The 24,305-nt window shown below is 38.1% G+C and overlaps 1 protein-coding gene and 1 long non-coding RNA gene across 7 annotated transcripts in view; one reads left to right on the top strand and one right to left on the bottom strand.

The window, feature by feature from the left end:
- Positions 1-24,305, top strand: part of LOC139984758 (uncharacterized) — a 56,089-nt gene that overhangs the window by 25,388 nt on the left and 6,396 nt on the right. For 2 of the 3 annotated variants that reach the window (XM_071998795.1, XM_071998794.1), the window contains exon 1: positions 18,036-18,180. The exons of the other annotated variant lie outside the window; for it this stretch is intronic. The gene's annotated coding sequence lies outside the window, so the exon portion shown is untranslated. Of the gene's footprint in view, positions 1-18,035; positions 18,181-24,305 lie in introns of those variants that run through there. 3 annotated transcript variants of the gene reach the window in all.
- On the bottom strand, positions 466-24,239 carry LOC139984762 (uncharacterized). 4 transcript variants are annotated; one of them, XR_011799178.1, is made up of 3 exons: positions 18,508-24,239; positions 4,016-4,176; positions 466-991 (listed from the first exon to the last, which is right to left on the bottom strand). It is a non-coding gene; the product is annotated as an uncharacterized lncRNA (long non-coding RNA). The 4 variants fall into 4 exon arrangements; XR_011799179.1 differs by lacking the exon at positions 18,508-24,239 and adding an exon at positions 14,850-14,979; XR_011799180.1 differs by lacking the exon at positions 18,508-24,239 and adding an exon at positions 13,926-14,016.

Raw genomic sequence — 24,305 nt, forward strand, 5'->3', positions numbered from 1 at the left:
AGTTTATTAGCTTTTGCTCTCAGCTTAAAGTCTTTGGTAACGTTCGTTAAACAAAAGTGTAAAAGTGATGAATCGCTAATATAACAAGGGACAAAGAGACAAAATAAGACACATTTATCATATTTTCCTTTACAGTGAATATTGAACAAATTTTGCTATCCTTTGAAAATTACAATATTGTAGATGTAAGTTTTGAAACAAAATATCTATCTAAAGATACTATACACATAGGGAAAACTAGATTATAACACTTTATCAATTAACGACCCTTCGCTTACCCCTCCTTCCTACCACCCGCTCTCTCACCCTTTTCTCCTGTTCGGTTCTTGTAACAAACTGAAAGCTTGAAAATTTTATTTTCATTCTGGAGAATAACAAGTGCGTACCAATCCCTCTCATTCATACCAACCACTTCATCCACCCCACCCACCCGTAGACCCCACCAGCCAACCCACCGACTCTCCCACTCCCACCCCACTACAACCCGCCACCTACACACATTCACACTTTCCTCATAACGTTAAGAATATTGATCTAGATTGCGCTTGGACGACCTCAAATATATCTTTCTTCCAAAGTGGGAGCCATTTTGTTTTTGACCAAAAAGGCAACAGTGTTCATGTACTTCGTCTTTCACAACGTTTGTTGAGTCTAATCTATTCAGGTTTAGTCTCGTTGCTATAGCAACGTCATTATAAATTTACCATCTTCGAAACCAATTCAGGATTAAAGGCTTAGGTATATCTTCTTAATTGCACACAAACATGTTCCCAGTGCTAGGAGAATCACCTATATAGGTCTAACTACATGAACTTCAGTTCCGTTGAAAGAGGTTAAATAATAAAACTGACAAATCGACAATGCTAAGAAGTATTCGCTGCTAATATCAACTGTAAAGTTTAGTTTTGTTTATCGTCTGCGTCAGTGCCTTCTCCATAGCGCCATCTGACATGAATATCACTGAACTCTTCGGGGGAAAGAACGTTGTCACCTGCAAGCAAAACGAAAGAAAAGCATGAAATATAAATGCTGCATCCTCAAAATAATCTAAAAGTGATCTTTGAGTTGATTTTGATCAAATTAGTCAATTTTGTAATGAACAAGGAAGGAAAAGACGATAGTCCGTTGTCTTATACACTAGTCACGAATTATTTAAAAACCCAACTGAAAGGAAATTGCACGAGCGTTGACCATGATCAGTTTAGTATCGAAAACATCAATTAATTCTTCAATACGTATTGTTAAGGATCATTGGGTAAGTTGACAATCAAACGCTTCCGTTTTTATTATATTACCTAGAAGATCCACTGATCGAGATACTTAGGGTATAAAATATTGGAGACAACATTTTTCAATTGATAGCGGGGCAACGATACCTCTCCGACGCTATGGAAGTGATTGTACCACGAGTTAAACTGCGGGGTGGGGGAAAGGTTCGAGCGGAACGAGAAAATGATGAATGCTTGTCGAACAAGTAGCTGTAAGTGTTTCGTTGAAGAACCACGGGATATGACAGAGAGACTAGGATCATTTTCATTTCTGATGGCTGTAAATGTTTTTGTTCAATTTCTTCTTTCTCTCTTTAGTTAATATTTTTAGTTGATATGTATTTGTTATAAATGCAGAAACGCAAAGTAAAGTGTGAAAGTCTGATTTCTGTGCATAGTCGAAAATCGAATTTGTAACAAAGTATACAACCCAGTTTAATCGTTTCGAGGTGGTCTATATTTCCTCAAATTGAAAATAACATTGTCTTCACGCGAAGGACTTTCTTTTGGCGTTTGCTCAACAAAGTCTACGCTACCAATTATTATTAACGGGATATTCCGGTGGCTGAAATTGATTGCTTAACAAAAGAGGATGTCAATTGTTTGCATCATTGCGTCAAAAACCACATCCTCATGAGCAATTGTTTTCAAAATGTGGTAATAATATTTTGGGGATACACGTGGTAAGAACAGAGTAAATGATTTCAGTACCGGCAATTCATCTGAACATGTTTGTTTTGTTTTGTTGTACTTGATAAGTATTTAATTAACCTCGGAGGGAAATAATCAATTTCTACACAATGAAATTCTCAGAACAGAGAACAATGACTGGCTAAAGTAAGGTAACTTCAAGCAGAAATAGAGTCTTGTTATATCATCATAGTCCACATAAAAAGAAACATTTGATTGATAGCAGACATGCTTTTCCTATAGAGACCTGTTTTCGATATTTCCAGCTATGAAATGTTCTAAATCTCTGAAATGTCCATATTATCTTAAATTGATGCAGGCATACACGACGGTGATATCTCCTCACTGCAGACCAAATTGTCATTTCTGATCCATTACTTGATCAATTCAAATAACTAAACCAAAACCTTTTTTTTTAAACTTCATGTAAATAACAAATCACTGTTGGATTATATTGGACAACGACCGTCCGACTCCTTGACACAATTTGTAATGGATTATATATACGAACATCAAGTTATATGAGGTCATATATATCAGTCTTACGATATCCAATGGAGTTTGTGTTACATCCGAGTAACTGACATCTAGCGGTCTGTTTATTAGACGTAATAAGGCCATCTACTTCAATTGATGAGCTCCAGATGTCAAAGGGTCATTTCTCAAAAATTCAACAGGGAATCAGTGTTGTCTTATATAATTGTTTGTACAGCATATCGATATTAATGTTCTACCTAACGTAATCCTGTATATACCTCTAATCCATACATCGCAATGGGCAACAATATTATACTATAATAATCATAATAACCAACAGTTACTTTTACGACGCTTAAAGCGACCACGAATGTGGGAGAAGCCAGCAAGGGCTTATGGATAACAACTTTCACGTCGGGGGTTTCCAATTCAACATTTTATCTAAAAGTTAGAATCTTTTCAATTTAGAAACTCGTTTCAGATGGGAAAACCGTAGGTTGCTCTTGGATGAAGAGCCCACCTTACTAATGACCCGGCCGGGAATCGAACCACCGAACCTCCCGATTGCTAAGCCTCATTGCTTCAAATGCCACCGCCATTATCCACTCGGCCACAGCAACGGATATATGGTTATTATATGGTTATTTTATGGTTATGGCACCGGTTATAATTTCCGTTAAAACTAGAGAAAACAGTTTCACCCTTATACGATACACGTATTCGCAATACAACTATAGTACAAACCAAGACATAGTAAGTTGGTATCTATTCTGTCTCAGATTAGCAAAAGTATACATATGACAAATCAACCTCTGTAATGAAATCATCTTTAACTTTCTTCTCCTGCGAAGAGAAGTTCCGTGTTAAAAGAACCGTGACCGAAAAATGAGATAAAAAATTAGGAAACTAACTCATGGAAAATTCTCCAGCACTGTTGAAGACATATTTTATAACTTTCTTTACAAGAGAGAGTTTCCGTGTTAAAGACATATTTTATTACTTTCTTCTCTGCTAAGAGAGGTTAGGTGTTACATAATATATTTGGGGGGTGGGGGAGAGATTTCTCTTATAATGAAACTTTCTCAGATTAGGAAGAAAACTCATAGGCAAATTATCAACCACTGTTAAAGACATATTTTTATAACTTTCTTGTCTGTTGAGAGAAGTTCCATGTTAAAGGAATAATTTTATAACTTTCAAAGAGAAATGATATTTTTTCTCACTTTCAAAAACATTTTTTTTTAGAAAAAAACAAAACTTTTAGCAAACTTGCTTATCCACTAAAGAGCCTGAGTGTGTAAGAGAATTTGTAAAAGTAAGAGGGCTTGACGTTTCGATCCTAACAGGATCATCTTCAGTTGCATTCAGCCTCTGAAGAAGATCCTGCTAGGATCGAAACGTCAGGCCCTCTAACTTTTACACAATACTATGTCAGAATAGCAAGACTACTAATGGACAATGACTATGACCATTTTTTTTTGTATAGTTTTTATATTTTTATTGTTATATAATATTCCTCTCTGTAAGTATAAATTCCAGGTTTACAGGTTAAATGTAGCAAGGAAAATCTTGTGCCTCACCATTTTTGTCAACTCGGTCCAGAAGTTTAACATATTCCCTGACATTTGTGGTCATTCCAGCCTCCATCCACTCACATGCGTCGATATTACCGTCTGAATTACCATCCATCACGGAAAAGATATAACCTGGAGAAGGGTGTTGTTGGAATTTAGCTAAGGACCTGAAAGAGAAATTAGTAGATAATAATAGTATATATATATATATATATATATATATATATATATCGAATCTCTCGGACGCTTTGGGGTATTTACAAAATATTGGGTATTAGAATGAAGCATTTAACTATCTTCAAGTGGTATTGGATGGTCAACTCATACAGGCCAGAAACTCACAATTTGATCATGTTTTTTTATTTTTTTATAGCCTTACTCGGTCTAACGGCTAGTCGATTTGATGATACAGGAGGCTTGCAGGTGGGGAGGATGGGTGATGGTAGGTGCTGCATGGGGCTTTGGAACAATACTTCCACTCAAGCTGTGAGACAGGAAGTAATAATGAGACAATATATCTACGAAAAAATAAAAATTTTGAAGACAGTTTAGTAATGTTCTACTTCATTTTCACATTTGCAAAAGTTATCCATTATAACTATAATTCCCTCCTTGCTATATATATATATATATATATATATATATATATATATATATATATATATATATATTGCAATATGTCAAATATATATTGTGTGTCAATATGTCTGTGCGTACATTGCGGTATGTCCTTGGAAGATACAGGTCTACAGCTGTGAACCTGATCGCGCAAAAAAAAAACTAAAATTAACGAAGGGTAACCGAAATTCCGGTTTGGGAGTGACTCAATTATTTTAACAGATGGAGATTTAGCATATAGGAAACACGATATGAAAATCTTTGTTATTGTTGTAATGATTTATTAGACTTAAATAACTGAGTTACATACTGGTTTGGATATCATGTTTTTCTGGTAATCAGTTGGAACCGGAACTGATGAAGGTGCATTAGCTACGGACGGAACGAACCAAAATGACCTTAATTCTGTCTTCTGCTAATCCTGTGAATCCTATTAAAACAGTGGCTGAGCTGATCGGGGATCGGAGAGAAGGACAGAGTCAAAGCTTCCATCTCACCTTTCAGTCCCTCCATGGTTTGCCTGTACGCTATAGAAGGACATGGACACCCGTTTTTGTTTTGGACACCTAGTACTATCCCGTCAGGGACGTTGATAGGGTCTTATGATCGGGGCAGGGGGGGGTGATGTCATATTATTCCAACTAGAAGTCTAGAACAATAATTCTCAAACTGGTTGGATTCGTAAGGAGGAGTGCCGTACCGCAAGTTCGAAATTGTCAGCAGCATAACACGGAGTGGGTTGTCAATTCTCTGTACCTTAAATATGCTATACCGGGTACTTAGTAACATGCTAAGGGGGTGAATCAAACACCAATTGACCGCATTGAGACAATTTTATAGTTATTTTGTAGTATTTTCAACTTTATTATCGATTGTACAAGAATGAGTTAGAAACAAGGTTTCGGTTAATTGTAAGTTCGAATTTCGTCAATTATTGTGAAAATGTAAGCCTAAAATTAGAAATATTAGAAATACGGTAGCATAATGTTTGTTGACTCAGATATCATATTTATCCTGTCCAGAGTGAAATCAGCTTAAATTATTTTAAGACATGTTGCATAGATGATATAGATAAAATTGTCATGTTATTTCATGTGTTGGACCATCGATTTTCCAACTATTGAAGATTCAAGCCAATTAAAGGGGGGTGAGACACCCCACACGCCCCTGTAGCTACGTTCCTGTATCCCTCTATCCTGCGCCCCTCGCCCTCCTAATATTCTTTTCGCCCTCCTAATATTGTAACCACAGGGAACTTTTCTGTTTAGAAAGTGTGGACTTATTACTACTTGGCTGTTTTGACAGGAATTTCGACAAGATAAGAGAGATAATGTATCAACAGAGTTTGGTACCATTTCTCTGTTAGGTCCGTTGTGGAAAATCGCTAAATGTGTTTGTGTGTTTGGTGGGGGATATTTTCTGAAACCTGGGAGAGGGACCCCTTTTTCTTTGGCAAAATAAGGCAATGTTTAGGTCTCTTGATGCAAAATAATGTAGTACATTTTACTATATTAATGGTAAGCTAGCATTATTTGTTTATGCATTTGGGTCATACAGAGGGTGTTTTGAACCCCCATGGATCCTGATTCAGGACAATTAATGTTTGATCGACATTAAACAGTCATACCATGCACACATACATCAATAGAGCACCAAAGGCATCAAACTTCTGTTGTATCCTAGCTTACTCTAATTTGATAACTTTCTGAATATTTAATTAATATGTCACAAATGTTGTATTGGCTCATGTGGTTAAAAATTTTCAGGTTAAAAATTTTGGTAGTGAACTGTACAATATAGCGTCAAAATGATGACATGCAATCTCCAATTAAAAAAAAGAGCCAGTAATCCCATAAACATGTAGGTGTCACAATAAAATATCATACAATTTAACTGAATGCCTAAGCATAGTTCAGTTGTAAACTATACAATCTACACTTAACCAACATGGTGAATGTTAATTATCTTTGTAGTGGAGCTTACACACAACCTTTCAAGATGATAATTTATTTTATATGATTTACAGTGTGGCATTCACTACTCATAATATTGCTTGTTACCGACAATAATCTTGTCTTTCACTCTAACATATCATGGGAGAAAACTTCGTCCGCTGCTATACGTTTAAGCAAAGACAGACCATTGACTTTTCACTGCCAGTCGTTCGGTGGAAATCCATATACTTGCAATTCAAGTTGACGGGATGTGACGCTCGAAATTTATCACTTCATTACTTCTTTAAATGACAAAAAGAAGGCGTGTTTCTTGGTTCTGGAAATTGTGTTCAAGATAATTTCTCAGTAAAACATAGAAGCGACCATTATCTGCGTCCTGTTGTAGCTTTTGCTGTTATGGAGTTCTGTGTAAGTCTTAACGAAAAACCCGTTGGATACATGAGAATCAGCCATTTTATTTGAAATTTACAATGATGATTCAACTTTTGACGGCATCAAGTTGCACATTAAAGCATTACATAGGTAATCCTACTGTTTGTGGGAAGCAGTTCAAGGGGGGAATTCTATAGGGAAACTTCTGCATGGTTTTATTGAGGTCTTTACCAAACTCCAAAGAGGATGTTCTTCATGTGGATTATAAGAGTTTCAAGTACATATTGTTTGAAGAAGAGTGACAGTAGTATCTCATTCTAATTATTAACACCTCCCTGCTTGAAGGATGCTCTAGAAAGCATCGATTATCTTTTGTTGCATCAGAGCTGCAAAGGGAGAGTCATGTTTCCAGTGAAATTTCCTCATGAATTATCCCATGCGGGGGGTAGGAAGTGCAGGGGGTGGGCACACAACATCAAAGGGACACTTTCTCATTCCAAAAACCACCACTCGTTATGCTATAAACCTATACACACCGGCTATATCTCTTAACTATACATGATGTGTTAGTATGCTATGAAAACTATTTATTGACATTGGTTATATTGTTAACCGTGCTACAAAAAGATATGGGATGCCATTTTAAAAATAGCATCCTACCCCCCTGATCCCATGTATAATCATTTTTTCACTCTTTGCCCAGTCTGATATAGATTCAGAATATTGTGTTTGTGCATGACTATCATCCAATTTCATGTTTTGATTTTTTCTTCATTAACTTTCTTTGAACAAACTTATCTCTACAAGAATGACGTATTTAAAGTATGAGAAACATTATGTGACTAAAATTCTAGCATATTGCATCCTGATCTGTCCTATTTGCTTTATTCTTTCCCTTGTTTCGCTTTATGTTGTTTCTTGTATGTTTGCAGCTCTTTTGAAGAGGATATCGTTCTAATATATCTTTTCTAATTTGAACCTCTTTTGTCCAGTAAGAAAAATTCGTAATGAGAAACAACAAACCTTCATCACTGGAATTGCCTGGAATGCCATTTGCCTATACAAATGAAAATTTGCTTTGCAAAAATAACGAAGAATTCCCCCCTTGAACTGCTTCCCACAAACTCCTCCCCCCCCCCCACATCCTTGCAATCAAAATTATGTGTATGGACCTGAGTGTTGTATACAGCATTGCCGATTTCGTTTACGATGTAACCTTCGGTTCCCGTCCAAAAATGAGCTTTATGCACGGACGACATTCATATTGGCTAGGCAACTCTCGTAGACCGATGAAGTACAGTTACCATAATTGCCAAATCGTACCCGCTTGGTTTTGGGGAAATACGGCTACAATGAAACTTTTAACTCCTTTAAGTTCGTAATCTTTTACCTCTGCAATTATCATTTTTTGTTGTAGCTGTTGCCTGCCTTATCCCGTACACGCCCTCCGTTGGGGAGGGAGTTAGGTTTATGCGATCTCTCCCTCTGTAAAGATGACTATCAGCGCAATGTAGTGGCCGAATACAACATGCAACATATACGGACTATAAAATAGCAGCAATCACAACAAAAACATGATTAACATATTTTACAGATGGAAGACATTACTTTTTCTCCTTTTTTTCCCCCTTCTATTTTTTGTTTTGCAGCAACGCACAACGTCTCATTTATTTCCTGTAACATCTAACTATGTATGCATCTGCTCTAATTATTGATATAATGAACTTAATTGCCTATTGAATGTCGAAATGCCTAAATTTTATGCGGGACAAAATATGCTATGAAGTATTTGCGAACATTCTGTACCAGGACATTTCGTCCGGCGGGACTACATTTGCTGTGAGGTGGATATACTGTCCGACCGGACTAAATTTGCTGGTACAGAGTGTCTCCGCGGACACTGCGTACAGGGGACACTCTGCACTGTCACACCGGTACTCCCAATCAAATGTTATCTCAACCGCTCCCCCCCCCCCCCCCCATTACATTGGTGGACAAACTAAATAGACGAGATATCGGAAAGACACCGCCTCCTTCTCTGTAGCTACTAACGTGTTTCCTGGAACCATAAAAGGATTTTTTTTGCAGAACTATTTCGTCTCTGCAAAATCGCGATTGCAATTCCAGTACTAAGTGCGAACACTAACTGAAAATGAATGATGACAGCCATATTCCGATCAGTGCCGTCCAGCAGTTCCTATATCTCTTAAAGTGCAAGTCAATCACATTGCTTTGTTGAGCGATACGATCGTAAAAGCTATGAAAATAACTTCGTCGAATTAAGAATTGTACAATCGAAAGAATCTATTTTGGTATTCGAATAAAGAGATATGGTTACATATTATGTATGTATGTGTATATGTATGTATTTAATATCCTCCTACAAGCAGGAACTCGCGAAGAAGCCATCATTGGCTTATCAAAGCCGCAAGCTGACCGAAGTCAGTCTCTTAGATTCATATTTAACGTCCATGATTATGAATTGTCAATTGTCATCAACTCTTGTAACTGGACGACATACATTAATCTTGGAGTGACTCGAACTCGGGACCGTATGATTGAAAGGCACTGGCGTTAACCACTGAGCTAACACTCCCTTATAGCAACATTAAATTTTTTATCATCGTTCGATTCCAGATGATCGAACGAATATATTTCCATCACCCCTCACCCCCATTTCACCCATGCATTCGGCAAAATTCTGCACCAGTCGGCAGAGTAGAGGAAAGAGAAAAATTAAAGAAGGAGAGAAGAAAAGAAGAGAAAGTAGGAAGGAAAGGAGAGAATAAAGAGAGAAATGAGAGCAAAGAGATGGAGTGGCGTGCTAAGCAATGGGTAAGGGGGTGGCTTGGTCTACCCGGGCACCAGTTGTGGGTGCTGTGTCACAAACCAACCAAAAATTAAGAAATAATCATAACTATGTATGGTGACGCTTACGGCTTCCAGCTATATAGGAAAGATGAACATTTTCCCTCTTTTTTGGAAAACAATGATGTGGTTTATTCAAATCTAAATGAAAATGAATATTTTGAACAATCAAAAGGAAAAATGAAGAAACATTCAGTGAAGAAAAAGAAGTCCTAAATAGTTAATCAGTTGAAAGCTTGGCCCATAGCACCATTTTACATCTTAAGCCACCTAACGTAGAAACAATTTAAAAACACCCCTAACCTTAGACCCCTCCAGAAGAACAATATCAACTGTCTGTATGTATTAAATGTTAACAATTAATTATATGTCATCAAGTGATTCGAGTTTTCATTGATGAATTTATTTATAATCGGCAAAAATGAACTATTTCTTAACAATTGCACATGCGTAGAACTAGTCATTGATGGCACCATTTTGCGTTTAGCTAGTTTCACTGTGAACAAAAATTCAAAAGGGGAAGGGGAAACCTCTCCGTTTATACCGCCCCCCCCCCATAGCAGTCGGGGGAATCACAAGTCTCCCTCTCCCATCACCTCCGAATCCTACGCACGCTAATGCTTGTGGGTATATTTCTTCTTTTAGTCGGCAAAACAAGCCACTGCACTCCCGATATATAATGATCCGGCGATGCCCCTGCTTCCCTAGTGTGAATGTAATCAATGCGCATAGTATCATCCTTTTAAACTGGTATGTTTAATTTTGAAAATAACTTTAATGCATGTGTAGATATATGCACTAGTTTTTATTTTAAATTTCGGCCCTTCAAGCTCCATGAAGTTGAGCGTAAGAAAACAAAAGAAGTTCGTGGTCAGGAAGTCGGGTTCGCACACGAAATCTAAGATGTACGTATCCGACACATATGTATTCGATCAACATTCCATGTGAAAGTTTATCTTTTAAAAGCTCTGCGGGGTAGTTATATGTTTGATTTGTAACTTTTGTAAGATTTGGACTGATTTGATGCATTTTTCGTAGGTTTAGTGTGAAGCTAGACGTTGCAGATTTATGGACGTTTGCAGTTTATACGGAGGCCTGTACGGAGACCAGTTACAATCAGCTAAGTTCGTCCCCACCTTTCAAACATCTTAGGTCCTAGCGTGTGTAATATGATTCGAATATTTAATTCAGTATGTAACAGATGACGATAAAATTATTCGGGTTCGCTTGTATTGCGTTAGTCTTGGTCAAGACGTTTGCAATGTTCGTTGCTCTTGCGTATTTTTATCTATCACAAAGCTTCTACGATACCGGTTACATGTTTGCATGATCGGGGCGCTCGTCCGCTCCATTGTAGCAGCTCCTTTTTACATACACAGCTATATGGTCTCTATGCATTGCATGGTTATATACACAGCTCTGAGTTTATTTATGTTACGAAAGCGCTTGTCCACTCAATTTAAATTGCCCGAGGATCTGTCCGTTACAAATTAGTATCGACTAGAAAATGAGGAAAATTGTGGGCGCACTATACGCCACAGAGCCAACATAAAGGTGCTTCCAGCCTATACTGAAGCAGTTGCTTATAATATAATACATTTGTATACTAAGGTCTTAACAACTATCATTGTGTTCGTATATTGTAGGTGACTAAGTTCCATCGGTAGACAGGGTAAGACAGGGTAGACTGCTACAGGAAGCAGTTAGACTAGATAGGTTTTACGAATTCTGAGGTATTTGTGCAATTTTTTTGTAATATAAGATGGCCGCACCTATGTGTTGGTTAAATTTAACTATTGCGTACATATTGTTGTTGGCGTAGGTACGTAATAGTAGAGTCCATTGCTTTGGGATTAGTTGTTCATATGTTCAGGAGAGTTGTAATAAATAAGCTCTCTTTAGCTATCATTTATTGAAAATGTAAGTCATGAAAGCTGCAATGGTATCGGTCCCATTTTGTCTATTATTTTGTCAAGATGGGAATTTTCTTCATTGATTGTTTGTCATCCCCATGACTTTTAGACTAGAATTTAACTTTTGACTTGGGAAACATCGTGGGTTGCATTTCATTAGCTTTATGAGTGTTAGCTCAGTGGTTAACGCCGGTGCCTTTCAATCATAAGGTCCCGAGTTTGAGTCACTCCAAGATTAATGTATGTCGTCCAGTTACAAGATTTGTTGGCAATTGACAATTCATAATCATGGACGTTAAATATGAATCTAAGAGACTGACTTCGGTCAGCTTGCGGCTTTGATAAGCAAATAATGGCGGCTTCTTCGCTGGTTCCTGCTTGCAGGAGGATCTAAAATACATACATGCATACATAAGCATTTAAAGCAGCCTTCCATTTGTAATAGCTCATAAGCATTAAAGGAGCCGTCCACATTTACACAATAAAAATATTAAAAGGAGCCGTTTACAGTGGAGTGTTCCAACATCTAAAAGCTAGTTATTTTTTAATCAGGTCATTATTTATCAAACGTTTGTTTTTGTATATTTTCCCTTTTTTTTAGAGCTCGCTAATGGGTACAAAAATACTAGCACTTAAAGAGAAAACTCCCCGTGGATGTCACTACCAGGCTTCCTTACCCACCCGGTCCTTTACACATGCATTCGGATTTTTCCTAATGTTGGCCATTTTCACGGATACATGATCATAAGTACTGGCTAGCCTATTGCGAGATTGCAGATTGGTCACACTGAATGATAATGTACGATTCCATAAAAAAAGTTTCGACGTTCATATTTTTAGTTGGACTATCCCCTTCAACAATTTTACGGATGTAAATCAGGAACTATTCAATTTGGGTAAAAAAACACATTGATAACAGTACCATTACCATGGTTAAAAAGTGTTTGGGAATTGGCATAATGCCCCCCCCCCCCAATTGAACTCTTTTCCCCTCCCCCTATGAAAAAGTTTGGTTACGTCACTGCTTGTGCCAGTAAATGCTATAGAATTACCGGTGAGCGGAGATGAACAGTAACCTTTACATTACGCAACCGTTGACTTCGTAGCGGGAACTTCTAGTGTCATCGAGGGCGTAGAGCCACATAGCCTATACCTAGTGTGTAGCTACCTACAATGCTGTAAATTATGGAACGCCAAAAGGACCACAGGTGGCGCTACTACTCTAAACAGGAGGTGCTGCCCCCCCCCCGACAGACCATGGAGGTATGGTCCCCTGCCCCTCTCCTTTCATACGCCATTTATCAGCCCTTAAATGGTATTCTACGCCGAAATAGTCATTAATCACTTTCTGATAATAATTTGAAGAGGGCGAACCAAGGAGAGAACATACCTTCTTATTAATACGTAAAAAAGGATAATTAGTTACAATATTGTAACTAATTATCCTTTTTTATTTTAACAATTTGTTAAAATAATATAAATACATAATGCGCACTTGTCATCCGGCCTCTGAAAAGATCATGCTAGGATCGAAACGTCAGGCCCATTTAGTTTCACGCATTAGTTACTATTGTATACTACCGAACACAGTCTCGCCCCATCATTAAGATACATGTAGAACATATTTTGTTCGATCAATCGGGAAACCTTTGCCTCTTTGGATTGAAAACGATGAATTTTTGCACAACTCTGACAGTTGAACTATGAGATATGCGATTAATATATTACTAGATGTGATTGTACATTTGGTTGATTCTTACTACACGGTTATTTAGCATATACTATATAGAATTAACTGTCCTGAGCATGTTTGAGTTACATTTAAGGAAATCAAAAATCACTGACCACTAAGTTAGGCATTCAAATCTTTCTTTCGTAGGTGCAAATCGCGACGTCTCCTCTTAGTCGTTATTACACTTATGTCCAACATTTCAGCCATTTGTTGATTTATAAAACCCATCTCTACGTATTCGCGTATCTTCTCGTCCACGTTGAACGACATTCTTTGTAATTATAATATGGTCTTTTTGGCGTAAACTGTTTGAATTTTCCCACAAGTTAATATCGAAACTAACGTTTCATATGGTAGTAACCGTTGATACTCTCTATATGTACAGACATGAATATGTATATGTAAGAAAACTGAAGGGTGACCGTTGACCACGTGTGCATATTGTTTTGGAAACACACCTTGGAAACACGCCTTGGTTACAGGGTAGTAGCACCTTCCGTTTAGGGTAGTAGCGCCACTAATTTACAGTAGCATCGCCGTCTGTAGTAGTAGCAGCATCGCCTATTTAGAGTAGTAGCGCCTCCTTTTTACAGTAGCATCGTCACTTAGGAGTAGTAGCATCTCCTGTTTAGAGTAGTAGCATCTCCTGTTTAGAGTAGCAGCACCTCCTGTTTAGAGTAGTAGCACCTCCTAATAGGAGTAGTAGCACCTCCTAATAGGAGTAGTAGCACCCCCTGTTTAGGGTAGTAGCACCTCCTGTTTAGAGTAGTAGCGCCAGCTGTGGTCCTTTTGGCTTTCCATAGTAAATGCCCTAGTAGTGGGCTACGGTAGGGTGTCAGCTGCATCAAAACTACTATAACCAAAAGACCTCTGTAGTTTTCCTTATTCTTGCAAGTACAACTACCGCTCCAGGAGGTCCCGGCTATTTATAGATTAGCTGGAAACTCCGTAGAAAATGTAATATCTACCAACCCTTATTGTTAAACGGTGGTGTCAGCCTATCAAATGTTTGTCTCTGTAAAGTATGGAAAGACTACTTTTTGTGTGGAAACTTTCCACTAAATTTGACAGGGTGGGGCAACTCCTGTCCGACCAAATCTGACAAAATAAAAGTGCAAAAATACTGCTTACTTATAAAATGCAAGGTATTAAAGAATTTTAATGGACTAAGAATGATGCTTGTTTACCCGCACTGTGCGTGATAACCAGCCAACTGGTGGTGTTTGCACAGTATCAGGAAGGCGCAGAAGTACTGTGTAGCAGTTAATCACTATTCGAACGAAACCGTAGTAGCTACACAAAAGTAACTATTATAGCGTATTGAAGCACATGTAAGTCAGGAAAAATGGAGGGCGATAAAAAAATTAAAAAATAAAACTTACTGAAAGCATCAACTTAACTGCGTTGTATCTGTTCATATGTGCGGTACTGTTTATGGTGTTGGTAACAGTTCAATCGTTATAATTCTACAACTATTTGTTTACATTGCACGATAGTACAGTGAGTTCTACCAGGGAGTTATGTTCCATAACAAATCCCTAGTTCTACGAGGAAAATAAATCAGCTAGAATGGTTGACCCGCACTGCGCAACAACGAAATCGGTGTAGCTATAAAAAAGGAACTATCATAGCGTATTGAAGGCTTCGAGCAGCATTTTGCGTTGGGTCGCTTTTTTCCACTTTTTTAACATGTGCATCGATTTTTTTACATGTATCAATCATAAAACAGCAATCTAAGATACCATCCAAGTTTCACCCTGCCAAGAGCGTTAATTAGCGAGTAATTAACGATTTATGTCGATAAATGAGAAGAGTGTCCTCGACAAATTTCACAGTTAAAATTAATCGCATACAATTCCGCCAAACCCACTAGTTTGAATTCAACCAATCAGAGATGCAGGTTTAGTTATGAGCCGTTGCTAAAAATAGATTCAAGACTTCGCGTTGGTTGTACCAGGGAGTTGTTATGCAACTCCCTGGTACAACTGCCATATAGACTGTACACAAATCAAGCGTGGTGTTATATTACGTATCTGTCAATGACGTTCGTAGTGTTTAAATATTCATATTATGGGCGAGGTTTATTGGGTTCCCAACGGAAAATATCTTGGAGAACAACAAAGTTGAAAGTTGCAAATTTTCGACTTTTATGCCACCATTTGAAGTAAAATATAAATAGATTAGCTAGTTATGTATGTCGTTATGGCAAAGTGGAATCAGTGAGGTTGAGAAAAATCATAGAAAATGACGCAAAATGCTGCTTTAAGGTGGTTCGAGTTAAACAAGAAAAGGTCGATAAATTACAGGCACATCCCGTATCATGTTCATGTAAACAAGAAATGGTGAAGTGATATGATATTTATGATATATATGACAAGAACGACAAACAACTGATATCAAGTTCAATATTACAACAAAGAGTGATTGATGTAACAAAATCTATATGACAAAACTATGGTTTCCGAGAGAAAGGCCGAATTGTCTTATATCGGTCAAGAACGTGATAAAGATGCCATTCGTGAAAGTAATAGGAAAAGCCCCAAATGAGAAATTTTCCCCCTATACATTTCATTCGCTGTAGATCTTGGTGGAACGCCAATCGAAAAATGGGTTATAATTACCGATTTACAATTGTCTTCAAAATAACAGACTGAAAGCAGAAAAATAAAGAATTTGTCAAATTGGTGGAGAAAGGAAGGGGAGGAGGAAGAGGGGGCGTGTACGGAGGTACTCTCTGTTAGATTGTACTGAAAACAGGAGAAGCTTTCTAAGAAGGGAAGTAAATTCTAAAAGGTTTCATGATCTCTGCCGCACATGTATTGTATTGGAGGTGAGACTTACTTTATTGACAATTTCTGAAATAATGGCTCTAACATTCCTGTCCACCACACACCCCTAAAGACATTGACCTGAAACTTGATGGGATAGTGTGACACCATAGAGTGGGATGGATTTATCATTTGTTGAGGGGGGAGCCAAAATTAATGTGTTTGTGTATCTTTCTTAACAAACTGCGTCACGAACTCATCATAAACCGTGGCTGATTGATTTCAAACTTGATGGCTGTGTTCATTGGATGTATAATCTTCACGTAATGGCCTAAAGAACGCATTCATTACTAAAGATATAAATGTTTTCCATTTATCTTATTATTTATACACACACACACATATATATATATATATATATATATATATATATATATATATATATATATAAATAAACATAAATATGTATAATTGAAATCGTAGTGAGTTGGAAAATCAAGAACAGTGAAGAAACTTCTAGCCTCCACCGGGATTCGATCCCGGACAGCCCGCATTATATGCGGACACCCTAACCAATAAGCTATGGACGCTGATTGTATGTCCAGAGGTTCGAAACCGGTAAGGAAGGTCGTAATTCCACTGTCGGCAAATTCGTAGTGAGTTGGAAAACCCAGAACAGTGCACAAATTCTAGCCTCCACCGGGATTCGAGCCCATTCCTCCAGCTATATATATATCTATGTATATATATATATATATATATATTTATATATATTTATATATATATTTATATATATGTTTATATGTATATATATAGATATATATATATATATATCTATATATGTATATATATACATAGATATATATAGTCACAAACAGGGACGTAGCCCGTGGGAGCAGGGGAGCGACTGCTCACCCTTTAATTGTCGAAAAAGTGTTGTTTTTTGCATGGTATTTTGTCAGTGCTCTTTTGATTTTGAATACTCGTCAGCTCCGTCAATTCGATTATAATCGTAGGAACATCAGGCCCACTGATTCAACTACTTACTTAGTTTGGCAGCTGCTATAAGCTAAATTTAGCCTATAGCCTATTACAAGCCTACAGTTGGCCACTGCGTAATAAAATACATATTGCCTACATAACCGCAATCGATGGAGTGTCACGAACCGTATGCACAACGACGTCGACAACGCTCGTTCTCATCCTTTCTATGATTCGTCCTAAGTTGTCGCACGAACAGCATGTTATGTTATGAAGCTCAGCTAGCAATCGTACGTGATACGCACTTCCTATAAATAATTATTACATTGCTAATACACTGCGATAACGATATTTGTTTTTAGTCCACTGCACATCTGGCTGTCTTACAATATATGAAAGTCTATATTGTCCATCAGTTAAGTTCGTCAAATATATTAAAGTCCAGACATTGGACAATAAACAAGAATCATCCTACTGGAAAAATTGTAAAAGAGCATTATGTTTGTCTTTCTGATATATTATGTAAAAGAACATGTAAAAGAATTCAAACAGGACACCAAATCTGCTGATAATATGATCTCATATGATAATGATGAAACTGGCAAAACATTGCACCAGATCGCATCTAAGGACCTTCAATTGTTCATAAATATCTCAAAGGGAGGGGGAGACCCCCTCCCCTTAGACCCGTCCCCCATATCAATCGCAAAAAAGTGCTCCCCCCTTTCAAATTCCTGGCTACGTCACTGGTCACAAACACTTTACTGTATAAGAAACTAAACTTATAGGCTTACATAATCTTTCAGCCAATCATTTTGGTGTCTCATGACTGGAGGCGTGTCAAACATGTTTTACAGCCGTTGTTATCCGAATTATGTATAATATATAATTGAGCTAATTGAGAAAACATAGTATACACCATTTGATGCTCCCAAGAGTTGCTTTGCTGAAGAACATTCTCAAGGTATGTTTGGGTGTATGTATGTGTGTATGTATGCGTGTCTGTAATACAAAAGAAACAACATTAGGCTTAATTATAACAGTTTTTAACTTATAATCTTTCTTGTCATTCCTTAAAACAGCTCTGTGAATCGATTTTTCTAAGTTTGTTACTATTTCGATGCTCGAGTATCGTGAGAACGCAACAATAGGTGGTTTGGAGAAGCATTGCACCCAAGTCCCCAATGCACAGGGGCTCCCATGACTCGATCCCAACATTTTGACAATTGCATGAGTGACAATATGCATATGCCTTTTTACAAGTTTGCTTATTAAGTTGACGAAAAAGTACCTGCCCACGGCATTTATAGCAGATATTCCTCGTAGTTCTGCACACTTCCCGTCAACTGGTCTAAACTATATTAGCATGGGCGATGGTTTGCTTCTCAAATTGGAATCTGAAAGAAAAACATTGTTACCAATGGCAAAGCCAATTAACGAAAGTAAGAATGAGGTGGCAGGAAACCGGCTAGGTTTGGATACCATCCATATATAAATTTTAGCTTTACAGAGGTACAATTTGACAAAGTAGTATTGTAATGTTATCTATTTCATCTCGAAATACTTTTTTCTCAATATTTCGACTTTGTATCAAAATATGCTCTTTTTTATCTCTGAGAAGTTTTACTGTTTTTTCCAGTTTTTTTTGTAGACTCTCCTTAGTAGATATTTTACTTTTATATCTCAAAATTTGACTTTATATAAAAGTTTAAGTTTTCTCCTGAATTCCGATTTTTCATATGAAAATTTCCACATATTTTTTTGCAACGTTCCACTGTTTTATCTCAAAATCAGTTCGACTTCTCATAAAAATTCGATTTTCGCGGCTCTTGAACTCGAAATTTTGACGTTGTATGTTGAAATTAACATATGCTCATTAACTGTCCTAATTTTGCCTTTCAATGAAATGTCAATGACTTTCTTGTTGCACGTTTGTTCGTGTGGGATGTAATTTATCGGCAGGGAGATTTTGTACATATACAAGTAAAATGAACAACGTGAAACTGACTGGGTAATTATAAACAAGATCAAAGAAATGTGTGTCTAAACGGAAATCAAACCGGTGACTTTAGGAATTACAAGCCCTGGGCTCTAGCAACTATGCTAACCAACTCTTAGTAGCCATCCCAATATACTGTAGCCATTTTATTGACTGGAGTGCCAGTTAGTAGCCACAGTAACCTTGCTATTAGTACCAATGTTTCTTATCATCCATCGTTATCTTTTGCTTGTGTTTTTTTACATTGTAGGTTCTGTGTCAAATGCAGTTTAGGTGGAGTAAATTTAAAGGGCTCCAGCGTTCACGCGTGGACCGGGGCTCCTTAAAATGTAAATTTTGGCTTCTATACTAGGTCTATAAGTAATACTAAAAGTGTCTGGGCGACGAAATGTAGATGAATCTTAATAAAACTTATGAACGATACTAATCAATCATTGATTCATACTTCACGGTAAACTCACCGGCGCATTAGTATAAGTTGTCACACAAAAGAGTATCTCGGCAATCCTTACCCAGATCCCAGCTAGCTGCCTAAAGTAATTCAGGCAAATGAATCAGATCAAGTATGGCATGGCAACAAGCCCCTCCATGTAAACACCTCATGGTTAAATGATGACTAAATTTTCCGAGGCCACCTAAACAAATATAGGCCGAACGTTAGTTATATTGTCATTGATGGTTTCGAATAAACAAAATAGTCAATGTTCAAATTCCTTGAGAGCAGATCGAACCAACGAAAGAAAGTTACACATTACAGTTGACTAGCCAAAGTCAGAACATCGTCGATGTAAATACGTACGTAAATTCTAATTGATAGGCAAAGGCCTACCGTAACTGATCGCAGGGGAATACTACAGCAAAATGTATTCAAGAATTGCACGTTTCAAGGAACAGTCAACGTCATTCTCCAAAAGAAGTAACGGTTTACGCCTAAATGCTAAGCCATTGTACTACACAAATGTTAACTGTTTAAGAACTGTCTTGATGGAATTATTCACATTTGTCTACGACCCAACAGTAACTATATGGCTCAGCACAATATATTGTGTACTATACTACGTACGTATCCGACTGTTATGTCAATTCACTGTATCGCTGAACACACCGGTTGGTGTTTCTATGTATATTATGTGTAACCCTATCGCTGGATGCACTCGGCCTTAAGTGAAAGTAGATTCAGTAGATTTGAGTTCCACTTAAGTAAATTTGATTTCGATGTAAGCATAAGACTATTTCACTTAGGTGAAATTGAGTTTTAGCTAAGTATAATTCAAGTTTACTTAACTGGAATTTAATTTTACTTTAGACAATTACCGAAGCGTTGCAATATGAATGTGTATATATTATAAGTTATGTAAGTATAATGCATTCATACTCAAACACTTTTAAAAATAACGACGCAAGTTGTGAAAATCATCAGAGTAATGATATCCAATTATCAGTTTTGGAATGCGAGGAGGTACTCTCAACAGTTAGAAGAAACATCCAAAATGTTACCACCACAATCATTCAGGGTGTCTGTCCTTATAGGACGATATAAACACAATATATATCACCAATTCTTGCTCTGCCTCAAATGGCAACCCTCGATAAAAACATAAGGAAGTAAAGTGATTTCCCGTTCAAAGCTAACTAAAAATATCTAGGCCCTACACAAGTATATTAGTCTAACATTTTCTCCGGTCAGTGTGGAACAGAGCATGATTTCGGAAGAATACGGTAGCTCAATAGGATCCTAGTTAAGTATGAACATTAGGAAGGGCAGTGGCTTAGTGGTGGTGCTTGCGACTCTTCGTCGAATGTTTGGGAGTTCGAGTGTCACTTGGTTTGTTGCATTGTCTTCGAGCAAGACATTCTACTCCGCCTGCTGTAGTCTACCCAGATGAAAACCCTACCGGAGACCCTTTAGCGGACTATGGTCCTCACACATCTGGCGCTAGGTATCATGTTTAATATTAATGCATTTCCTACCTCTAAAATGTCCATTTCCAAACTCATCCGGGGGCTTCGCCCTCTCGACCTCCACCTGGGTCTACTTCCAAAACTCACCAGGCGCCATACAGAGCTGGCGGTTGGTCTCGGAATTTCAATTTCAGTGCATCTTAAGCCTTGTTACTCTAGGTCGGCAAACTGACGACCAAGACAGGCCTATGATGTACGCTGGTGTAGTAGTTAGGCTGCAATTCGACTTAAGTAAAATTCAATTCTACTTTCGTGAAAGACAATTTCACTTAAGTGGAGTTGAATTTCACTTAGGTAAAATTAGGGGGTAAATATTTAAAGTGCTTGCCATATTACCCGGATAGAGATCCCCTATACAACTGTTATTCAATTATATTCAAGTGAAAGACAGTCTCACGTAAGTGGAGTTGAAATACACTTAGGTAAATTAGGGGTAAATATTAAAAACGGCTTGCTATTTTACCGTGGTAGAGATCCTCTATACAGCTGTAACATAATGTAGGTATAATTTATGTTATTGAATGAATAAGGCACTATATGACTGACAGGAGCTTCAGCTGTTGTAACTTACCTCCTCACATAAACTACTAGCTAATTTAAGGAGATCAACATTTCTGGCTGTTAGCATCTGACCTTGTCCACTGTCTGTACATCTACCGTATGTAGGCCTATGTAAATTTGTACAGCTAACACATTGATTTTGTAGAAGCTAATGTATTTTTAGTACAGATAATATGTAGAAGTTTTTACATATATCCAGGGTTCTGCCCAGGGTAGATTGAGTGCCGGCAGGACTATCTAAGCGGAGCGCCACCATCAGTTGGCGCGGAGCGTACAAGAAAATTTTGGGTTTTGGAAACCCCCCAGATGGCCGGAAACGGCCCTTCCCGAGTATTCTGAGCCACATATAGACAGCTTTGAAATGAGATCTCATGTCTGGAATTTTTCATAATTAATGAAAAAAGTTAGGACAAATATCTGGAGCACCAGAGTACAGACCAGCCGGTGGTGCCTATTAAGTATACTAAAAAGCAATAGCAATGCACCGTGCACATGGCTGACTAGTTCGTGTAGCCGTCACGTATAGTCCCTACGAGGTGGAGTGCGCTGGTCGTGCCTAATGCAATATGATGTAAATTCACCCGCTACGAAGGTTAACGGCCGTATGTGTACTAGCTAGCTGGATAGTGCCTGTGTCTCGCGCGATAAAAATATATATAAATGAAACTATCAAAAGTACGATCGGGAGTTGGAAACGGAAACAGTCATTGGTCTGGAATGCGGAACTCTGGTAATTTTTACTAAGTATGACACTGTGATGTGTTGGATATTTTGAATTTGAACAGTTATGAACTGGATTTCCCCTAGTCTCAAACAGATTGTTTCTGTACGTTCGACCCTCCGGCTATGGAGCTGTTTTTTGGAGTTCCTATCGAAAATAAGTGCCGGTCGGAAAAGTCACTCAGGCAGATTGTGGCGGTCGGTAATTCAGCGTGCTGGTCGGGCCCGACCGGCGCCGACCGGCAGCGGCAGAACCCTGTATATCGTATTGGTTTGTACAAGGTAACATTTTTTTTAGTTACTACCAAGGGCGTAGGAACCGGGGGGCTGGGGGGCGCCAGCCCCCCCCCCAGTGAAAAATATGGGGGCGAAGTATCATTCCGCCCCCCCCCCCCCCCGCTCCGCGAGTCAGAAAACCCCTTTTTCATTTCCAAATGAAAAAAAATCTCATTTGGAGCACCAAATTGCATCTATAAGGCCAGGTGAAAATGCAAAATTATTTACAAAATGGATTGGGTGTTGAAGTGTGCTATATTGCACCAAATTGCATCTGAGGCCACCTGGAAATGCAAAAAAATTCCAAAGGGAAGGGGGGCACCCCCTCCCCTTAGACCCCTCCCCAGGCCGGCCATCAGTCTTCAGCCCCCCACTCAAAAGTACCTTCCTACGCCACTGCTTACTACTACTTTACTATTGGCGTTTCACCAAAATATGGGAGTTTAATCGTATACGCTAACATACGCTAACATATTTTTAGTACATATGGGAGGTTATTCAGTTAACGTATTGGATTCGTATTTATATGATAAGGTTCAGTGGTGCACCAGCTTTTGAAAGAACCGTTTAATATCAGATTCAAGATAGGTCGTCAGATGTGATTATAAGACGTGAGGTGAAACGATTGATGAAGTAAAAGAAGGATATCTCTCGGTGTTTCCTTTATCAAATCCAGGTTCCCACCCAACTTTAATCAGTCGGGGGGGGGGGTCTTTGAAATCCTTTTCACGTCACTGGGCCGAGGTGACTGATTCGAATCTCGTTGTAGCTCATTTTGTTTGTGCAGGAAACGGGTATTGAATCACCCGATACTCATATAGCTAGTACAGTAACTACTGTTGATGTTCCACAACCGTGCATCAGTAACTACAAAACAGATACACAAAATGGGACCTAAGGTGGGGGAGGGGGAACCCAGATTAGCCTTATGGGTAGTTCCGCGTCTAAATTAGGCCTTAATATAGTAATAGTTTACCACGTCAAAATACTCATGACTCCTTGTCCAGTCGCGCAGTTCTTTGTCTTAAATGGGAACTTGTAACAGCTTTGCAGTATTTACTGTGCCACCTGAATTACATGTAACCGTGTTACGAACACAGCGCAGTAGTTACTGATGCTAAGTTGTGGAACATGAACAGTAGTTACTGTACTAGCTATAAGTATCGGGTGATTGAATGGGTTGAAATTGAGTATCCTTTATAAAAGTTTCAAAATGTCTTGCTATCGTGTTAGTTATGCTGGTGCTAGTGAATACCAGCTGTTCACACCCTGAACCATTCTCTAACCATAGTGATCACTTTGTCTCGTTACAGATATGTGGTTTGAAATGATGACTTACGGATGACATTGGTTTTATTGAAACACTGTTAACATTCAACCATGAAAATATGAAAAAATAAAATAAAGAGAAAATTAAAGATTTCAGATCCTAGTCGCACTATGTCATCTCAGGTTCACAAAACGACGGTTCCCAGAAACGACTTTTAAACTAGGATATCTCCCAAGTGAGGATCATTTTTCTTTACCGTTTAGGGGGGGGGGGGGTTCTTCATAATAAATATATTTATCAT

This window comes from Apostichopus japonicus, chromosome 17, assembly GCF_037975245.1.
Source record: "Apostichopus japonicus isolate 1M-3 chromosome 17, ASM3797524v1, whole genome shotgun sequence".
In the NCBI taxonomy this organism is placed as follows: Eukaryota; Metazoa; Echinodermata; class Holothuroidea; order Aspidochirotida; family Stichopodidae; genus Apostichopus; species Apostichopus japonicus.